The following is an 8,784-nucleotide window of genomic DNA, read 5'->3' on the forward strand; positions in this document are numbered from 1 at the left end:
GGACTATGACTAGGACTTGGACTCTGACTAGGACTAGGACTCAGACTAGGACTTGGACTAGGACTAGCACTAAGACTAAGACTAGGACCAGGACTCAGACCAGGAGTCGGACCAGGAGTCGGTCCAGAAGTCGGTCCAGAAGTCGGGCCAGAAGTCGGACCAGAAGTCGGGTTAGAAGTCGGGGTAGGACTAAGGCTAGGGCAGGGGTAGGGAACCTATAGCTCTAGAGCCAGATGTGGCTCTTTTGATGACTGCATCTGGCTCTCTGATAAATCTTAGCTGACATTGCTTAACACGATAAGTAATGAATAAATCCGCTGGTAATCACGATGTTAAAAATAACGTTCAAAATATAAAACATTCTCATGCATTTTAATCCATCCATCCGTTTCAACCGCACCTGTTAAAAAAATAACAATGTCACTAAAAATAATTAGAGACTTATTATACTCTAAAAATGTTGGTTTTACTTAAAAAATGCACTCATTTATTTGTATTCAATGTTAAAAAATATGATATGGCTCTCACCGAAATACATTTTAAAATATTTGGCTTTCATGGCTCTCTCAGCCAAAAAGGTACCCGATCCCTGGGCTAGGGCTAGGAATAGGGCTTGGACTAGGACTAGGACTAGGGCTAGGACTAAGACTTTGACTTGGACCAGAACTATGACTATGACTATGATCATGACTGTGACTAACAGGTGCAACCTGTGATGCAGCAAGCCGTGGTGCAGGTGGAGGTGGCCTAGCTGGGGGTTGCGGTTTGGCAGGCTGGAACATCTGTGGAGGAAATACTCCTCCCCTTTTGATGATTGTCCAGGGAGTGTATTGCGCTCCGCAATAGCAGGCGGAGTGTTCTGTGCCGCTAGGAATTGCTCCTCCAGTATAAGTTCAATCTGGACTCTACGATAACACTCGTCCACCCAAGTAGGACTATATTTCTCAAGATGTGTTTCAAAGTCAGGCGAAGTTGGGGCAGGTTGTGAAATAGGCCGAGGAGTGGGCGGAGCTTGAGCCATAGGGGGTGGGGCAAAAGTCACTGGGGGCGTGATTTAAAAAACATGTGACTGAGGGAATCTACATTTTGAAGAAAATCTATCAAATAGGTTAACTATAAGTTTAAAAGTTTTAGTGGGCGGCTTGCAGAGGGAACAAACTGCATTTAAAAAAATTATTTGGGTTGTGACGTCATCCTTAGTGGGCGGGGTGACGTCAACACGGGGAAGTGGAGGAATGTCAATGGTGGAGGTTTTCTCTTGCCTCACAGCCCAGTCGGAAGGGTGTTTGCAATATGAAGAAACAAGGGTATTACCAAACCTCAAAGGGGGATACTGGGCCGCTGTTGGCGGGCTGCTGTCCGGAGAAGGAGTCTTCGGGAGCGACGCGGCTTGGCGAGGCAAAGACTCCATTCAGTCCACTACGGGGAGACGGGTAGCTTGATCCTTTCTGTCACAAGGGGCGCGCATAGTGATGCGCGTGTTGTCCACCCCAAGATGCGAATGGACCAGATCGGACAGGAATAGCAGGTAAGAGTTTGGTTTAATATGCAAAAAGATAACACTGGTACAAAACAGACAAAATGAACAAAAGAAAAGCACGGGAAGCTAAAGTTAGACTTGCAGGGAGTCAAGAGTCCAAAAGGTAGCGTGCCGAGCGCACGGTAAGCTAAGGTAATACTTAGCACAATAACTAGACATTGGAAGGTATCCACGTGAAAGTTGCTTACCGCAAAGGATCAAGCATGAACTGAGGTAGAAGCCAGGCTTAAATACTGGCAGTAATCAAGAATAGCAGGTGCGCGTCAACAGCAAGTAGCAGGTGGAATTAATATGAAACCATGTTAACCAGATAAATCAGGAAGAGCAAAACTCGGAACAGGAAGAGTCCAAAAATAATCAAAAAACACATAAGGACTCAAAAACCAAAATAACATATGATCCGGGCGGCATAACAACAATGTTAAAATATAAGTATTTTGTTAAACTAGTAATGGCAACATAAGCTAACTCGTATTGTTGTAATCCATCCATCCATCCATTTCCTACCGCTTATTCCCTTTGGGGTGGCATGGGGCGCTAGTGCCTATCTCAGCTACAATCGGGCGGAAGGCGGCGTACACCCCGAACAAGTCGCCTCCTCACCGCAGGGCCAACACAGATAAACAGACACCATTCACACTCACATTCACACACTAGGGCCAATTTAGTGTTGCCAATCAACCTATCCCCAAATATTTTGTTTAAAAAATAACAAACAGCCCAATCCCATGAAAAATCCCACGGTAATTTCATGATTTAAAAAAATGTCCCGGTGAAAAGTATCTTTTTTTTTCTTATTTATTTTGTATTTACTCTGTGTAATGATTATTAAAATCTACAATATCAACTACCTGTGACAGTACTGATTTCTGATTGAGTCCAACTGCATGTCTCTATCTCCCAGATTCAAGCAAAGCTGCCAAAATCACAAAGGGCACAGGCAAGACAAAACAGGAAATACCTAAATAAAAGCGTGAGGATACAGAACATGACTTTCACCCCTAATTTTTTCCCCCCATCCATCCATCTATTTCTGGGTACGCGGATGCACTCAGGCGGAAGGCAGGGTATACTCTGCTTGCAAATGATATTATTATACTCTGCTTGCAAAAAAAAATGTCCATTCAGCTGGTAAACTATTAGCTATGTGTGTATCAGTGACGTGTGGTGAACTAAACACCAGGTGAGCCATACATATATATATATTTTTTTAACTTAAATTCATATATGCAGCCCCAGTCATTGTTGATTTAGGTTGCACATTAGAGTAACAGGAAAAAAAAGTGAGTTATTCGCTTTTATAAAAACGTTATCGTAATGTAATATGATATGATAAATGGGTCCAAAAACTATTTGATAAAGTTGTTATTAAATACTTTTTGGTCCCATTTGCTTTTAACAAAATAAATCAAGTATTGTGAGTGTATTTTACCTTTCTGTATCTGAAGCAGCAATCCTCCATGGAAACGTACTTTGTATGATCGCATTCATTTTGTCTTAAAGTCCAGTTTAGAGAAGTATTTAATCTTGGATACAGTATATAATCCTCCATACTGACAGAAACATTCATTTAAATCAATTTCATTCCAAGAAATTAAACAGTATTTTTTCATCTGACAAAAAACACCCACAAACGCTAGGTTACGCTAATAAAAATGGCATGTTTGTTATAAATACAGTTAAAAAAAAAGAAAAGAAAAAAATGCTGGCTTCTGCTGGAGAGACCTGTGTCTGCTCGCTTTAGCGCCCCCACTTCTCCCAGTGTGGCGAGTCAGAGTACTGCTGAGGCATTGAACTACGAGTTGACAATATATCGAACCCCTACCTTGAGGCAGGGGTACTTGCTGCCTCAAAACCTACCTTTTCCACGTGGCAACAACCATGTGCCCCCTCGCACGCACGCCCAATACGCACTGTGGGTAGCCATGGAGGCACCGCCTGTGTCTGCCTCACTTCTCATCTGCTGCATTGTTTTGATCAGGAAACATGGAATTTCCACGATTTTGACCATGAAAATGATCAAAATATACAGGAACTACACCAAAATCACATAGAAAGCATAAACCAAAATAGAAATATTAAAACTTATTTTATTGTATTACTTAGTTTTGGAACATCTCATGGTTAAGCCACCTGGTGGCAGGTGAGGCACTGCCTCACTTGCCTCCCCTGACAGCACGTAACTGGTGTGTATCTGCCGCTGTGGTCACTCACCACATTTCACGTTCAAACGTGCCATCGTGAGCAGGAACCGGACCGCAGGAACCAGACCGCTGTTTTCGGGGTTCAACTGTGTTCATGTTGTTTTCACCACCACTGTACACCAATACTGATGACGTACAATACATATCGTAGTTTATGAGGAACATCAATCAAATTTTACCCTTACTCACAAATGTCTCAAAGGGCTGCACAAGCCACAATGACAGATCCCATATCAGGCCAAGAAAAACGGTAAACCTTTGAATAATATGACAGTCCAGTCCATAGTGGGGCCAGCAACATTGATAGCTCGAGGCTAGCTCAGCTGCTTTCGTGCGGTAGGTGGCGTACACCCTGGACAAGTCGCCACCTCATCACAGGGCCTTTGGAGGTGGGAGGAAGCCGGAGTATCCGGAGGGAACCCACGCAGTCACGGGGAGAAAAATGCTAACTCCACACAGAAAGACCCCGAGCCCAGTTTTAAATTTAGGACCTTTGTATTGTGAGACACATGCACTAACCCCTGGTCCACCATGCTGTCCACTTATAAAATTAATAAAAACAAACATTTTCTACATTCAAGTTTGGTAACATTCCATTTAAATTAAAACCTTGTAAGTAATTTTTATTTGTTTTAAAAATACAAATCACAATTTTAGTGACAGTGCCTGCATTTTTGTAAAAGCAGTTGGTTTCACAGCGCATTTTTTTCTGATATAACTTTAACTTCTGTCAATGTGCATTTTACTTTAAAAATTCAAAACCTAACAAATATATAAAATGTATAAAAACATTTTCTACATTCAAGTTTGGTAACATTCCATTCAAATTAAAACCTTGTAGGACAGTTTAATTTGTTTAAAAAAAATAAAAACAACAACACAATTTTAGCAGCAGCGTCTGCATTTTAGTCAAAGTAGTTGGTTTCATAGCAAACTTTTTTTCAGCTATAACTTTAACTTCCGCCAATGTGCATTTTACTTTAAAAAGTCAAAACCAAACAAACATATAAAATTGATAAAAACATTTTCTACATTCAAGTTTGGTAACATTCCATTCAAATTAAAACATTTTAGGACAGTTTAAGTTGTTGAAAAAAAAAATCAACATTTTTGCGGCAGTTCCTGCATTTTAGTAAAAGCAGATGGTTTCATAGCACATTTTTTCTGCTATAACTTTTAACCTATGCCAATCTGCATTTTATTTTAAAAAGTCAAAACCTAACAATTATATAAAATGAATAAAAACATGTTCTACAGTCAAGTTTGGTAACATTCCATTCAAATTAAAACTTTGTAGGACAGTTTAATTTGTTCCAAAAAAAAAAAAAAATTACAATTTTAGCAGCAGTGCTTGCGTTTTAGTAAAAGCAGTTGGTTTCAGAGCGATTTTTTTTTCTGCTATAACTTTAACTTCCGCCAATGTGCATTTTACTTTAAAAGTCAAAACCCCAAAAACATATAAAATTAATAAAAACATTTTCAACATTCAAGTTTGGTGACATTCTTTTCAAATTAAAACCTTTTAGGTCAGTTGAATTTGTTTTTAAAATACAAATCACAATTTTAGCGGCAGTGCTTGCAATTTAGTAAAAGCAGTTGGTTTCATAGCACATTTTTTTCTGCTATAACTTTAACTTCCGTCAATGTGCATTTTATTTTAAAAAGTCAAAACCTAGCAAACATATAAAATGAATACGGCGTGGTGCAGTGGGACAGAGTAGCCGTGCGCAACCCAAGAGTCCCTGGTTCAATCCCCACCTAGTACCAACCTCGTCATGTCTGTTGTGTCCTGAGCAAGACACTTCACCCTTGCTCCTGATGGGTGCTGGTTCTCTCCATCAGTGTGTGAATGTGTAAATGTGGAAGTAGTGTCAAAGCGCTTTGAGTACTTTGAAGTTAGAAAAGCGCTATACAAGTACAACCCATTTATCATTTAATAAAAACAAACATTTTCACATTCAAGTTTGGTGAGATTCCATTCAAATTAAAACCTTGTAGGAAAGTTAAATTTGTTTAAAATGCATACAAAAAAAAAAAATCTAATTTTTCACGGAAGTGCCTACGTTTTAGTAAAAGCAGTTGGTTTCAGAGCACATTTTTTCTGCTATAACTAACTTTCGTCAATGTGCATTTTACTTTAAAAAGTCAAAACCAAGCAAACTTTTAAAATGAATAAATTTTTTTTCTATATTCAAGTTTGGTAACATTCTATCCATCCATCCATTTTCTGCCGCTTATTCCCTTTGGGGTAGCGGGGGTGGGGGGCGGGCTGGTGCCTATCTCAACTACAATCGGGCGGAAGCCGCGGTATACCCTGGACGAGTCGCCACCTCATCGCAGGGCCAACACAGATAGACAGACAACATTCACACTCACATTCACACACCATTCAAATTAAAACCTTATAAGAAAGTTTAATTTGTTTAATTAAAAAAAAAAAAATCACAATTTTAGGAGCAGTGCCTGCGTTTTAGTAAAAGCAGTTGGTTTCATCGCAATTTTTTTTTCTGCCATAACTTGAACTTCCGCCAATGTGCATTTTATTTTAAAAAGTCAAAACCTAGCAAACATATAAAATGAATTAAAACAAACATTTTCTACATTCAAGTTTGGTGACATGCCATTCAAATGAAAACCCTGTAGGTCAGTTTCATTTGTTTCAAAAATATAAATCACAATTTTTGCGGCAGTGCTCGCATTTTAGTAAAAGGTTTCTGCTATAACTTTAACTTCCGCCAATGTGCATTTTATTTTAAAAAGTGAAAACTTAGCAAACATTAATGGTTGCACAAACCCTGTTTCCATATGAATTGGGAAATTGTGTTAGATGTAAATACAAACGGAATACAATGATTTGCAAATCCTTTTCAACCCATATTCAATTGAATATGCTACAAAGACAACATATTTGATGTTCAAACTGAAAAACACTTTTTTTGGGGGGAAATAATCACTAACTTTAGAATTTGATCCCAGCAACACATGACAAAGAAGTTGGGAAAGGTGGCAATAAATACTGATAAATTTGAAGAATGCTCATCAAACACTTATTTGGAGCATCCCACAGGTGTGCAGGCTAATTGGGAACAGGTGGGTGCCATGATTGGGTATAGAAACAACTTCCCAAAAAAATGCTCTGTCTTTCACGAGAGAGGATGGGTCGAAGTACACCCCTTTGTCCACAACTGCGTGAGGAAATAGTCAAACAGTTTAAGAACAACGTTTCTCAAAGTGCAATTGCAAGTAAATTAGGGATTTCAACATCTATGGTCCATTATATAATCAAAAGGTTCAGAAAATCTAGAGAAATCACTCCACGTAAGCGAAATGGCCAGAAACCAACATTGAATGACCGTGACCTTCAATCCCTCAGACGGCACTGTATCATTAACTGACATCAATCTCTAAAGGATATCACCACATGAACATTTCAGAAAACCACATCTACCTACATCTGCAGGTGCAAGTTAAAGCTCTACTATGCAAAGCGAAAGCCATTCATCAACAACATCCGGAAACGCCGCCGGCTTCTTTGGGCCCAAGATCATCTAAGATGGACTGATGCAAAGTAGAAAAGTGTTCCGTGGTCTGACGAGTCCACATTTCAAATTGTTTTCTGAAATATTCCACATCGTGCCATCCGGACCAAAGGGAAAGCGAACAATCCAGACTGTTATTGACGCAAAGTTCAAAAGCCAGCATCTGTGATGGTATGGGTTTGCATTAATGCCCAAGACATGGGTGACTTACACATATGTGAAGGCACCATTAATGCTGAAAGGTACATACAGGTTTTGGAACAACATATGCTGCCATCTAAGCGTCGTATTTTTCATGGATACCCCTGCTTATTTCAGCAAGACGATGCCAAGCTGCATTCAGCAGGTGTTACAACAGCTTGGCTTCTCAAAAAAAGACTGCGGGTATTTTCCTGGCCCGCCTGCAGTCCAGACCTGTCTCCCATCGAAAATGTGTGGCGCATTATGAAGCGTAAAATACGACAGCGGAGACCCCGAACTGTTGAACGACTGAAGCTCTACATAAAACAAGAATGGGAAAGAATTCCTCTTTTAAAGCTTCAACTATTGGTTTTCTCAGTTCCCAAACGTTTATTAAGTACTGTTAAAAGAAAAGGTGATGTAACACAGTGGTGAACAAGCCCTTTCCCAACTACTTTGGCACGTGTTGCAGCCATGAAAATCTAAGGTAATTATTATTTGCAAAAAAAAAAAGTTTATGAGTTTGAACATCAAATATCTTGTCTTTGTAGTGCATTCAATTGAATATGGGTTGAAAAGGATTTGCAAATCATTGTATTCCGTTTATTTTTACATCTAACACAATTTCCCAACTCATATGAAAAAAGGGGTTTGTACTTGTATTGCGCTTTTCTACCCCTTTTTAAGGAACCCAAAGCGCTTTGACAGTATTTCCACATTCACCCATTCACAAACACAGATGGTGGGAGCTGCCACGCAAGGCGCTAACAAGGACCCATCAGGAGCAAGGGTGAAGTGTCTTGCTCAAGGACACAGCGGACGTGACTGGGATGGTAGAAGGTGGGGATTGAACCAGTAACCCTCAGATTGCTGGCACGGCCACTCTCCCAACTTCGCCACGCCGCCCCAACAAAAAAAATAAAGGCCTACTGAAACCCACTACTAACGACCACACAGTCTGATAGTTTATATATCAATGATGAAATATTAACATTGCAACACATGCCAATACGGCCGGTTTAGTTTACTAAATTGCAATTTTAAATTTCCCGCGGAGTTTCCTGTTGAAAATGTTGCGGAATGATGACGCGTGTGCGGGACGTCACGGACTGTCAAGAAATATTAGCGCAGCACCACTTGCGGCTAAAAGTCGTCTCTTTTCATCGCGCAATTAAACAGTATTCTGGACATCTGTGTTGCTGAATCTTTTGCAATTTGTTCAATTAATAATGGAGAAGTCAAAGTAGAAAGATGGAGTTGGGAAGCTTTAGCCTTTAGCCACACAAATTCCTTGTTTAAAATTCCCGGAGGTGAAGCTTAA

The sequence above is a fragment of the Nerophis ophidion genome, linkage group LG04 (genome assembly GCF_033978795.1).
Source record: "Nerophis ophidion isolate RoL-2023_Sa linkage group LG04, RoL_Noph_v1.0, whole genome shotgun sequence".
Classification (NCBI taxonomy): Eukaryota; Metazoa; Chordata; class Actinopteri; order Syngnathiformes; family Syngnathidae; genus Nerophis; species Nerophis ophidion.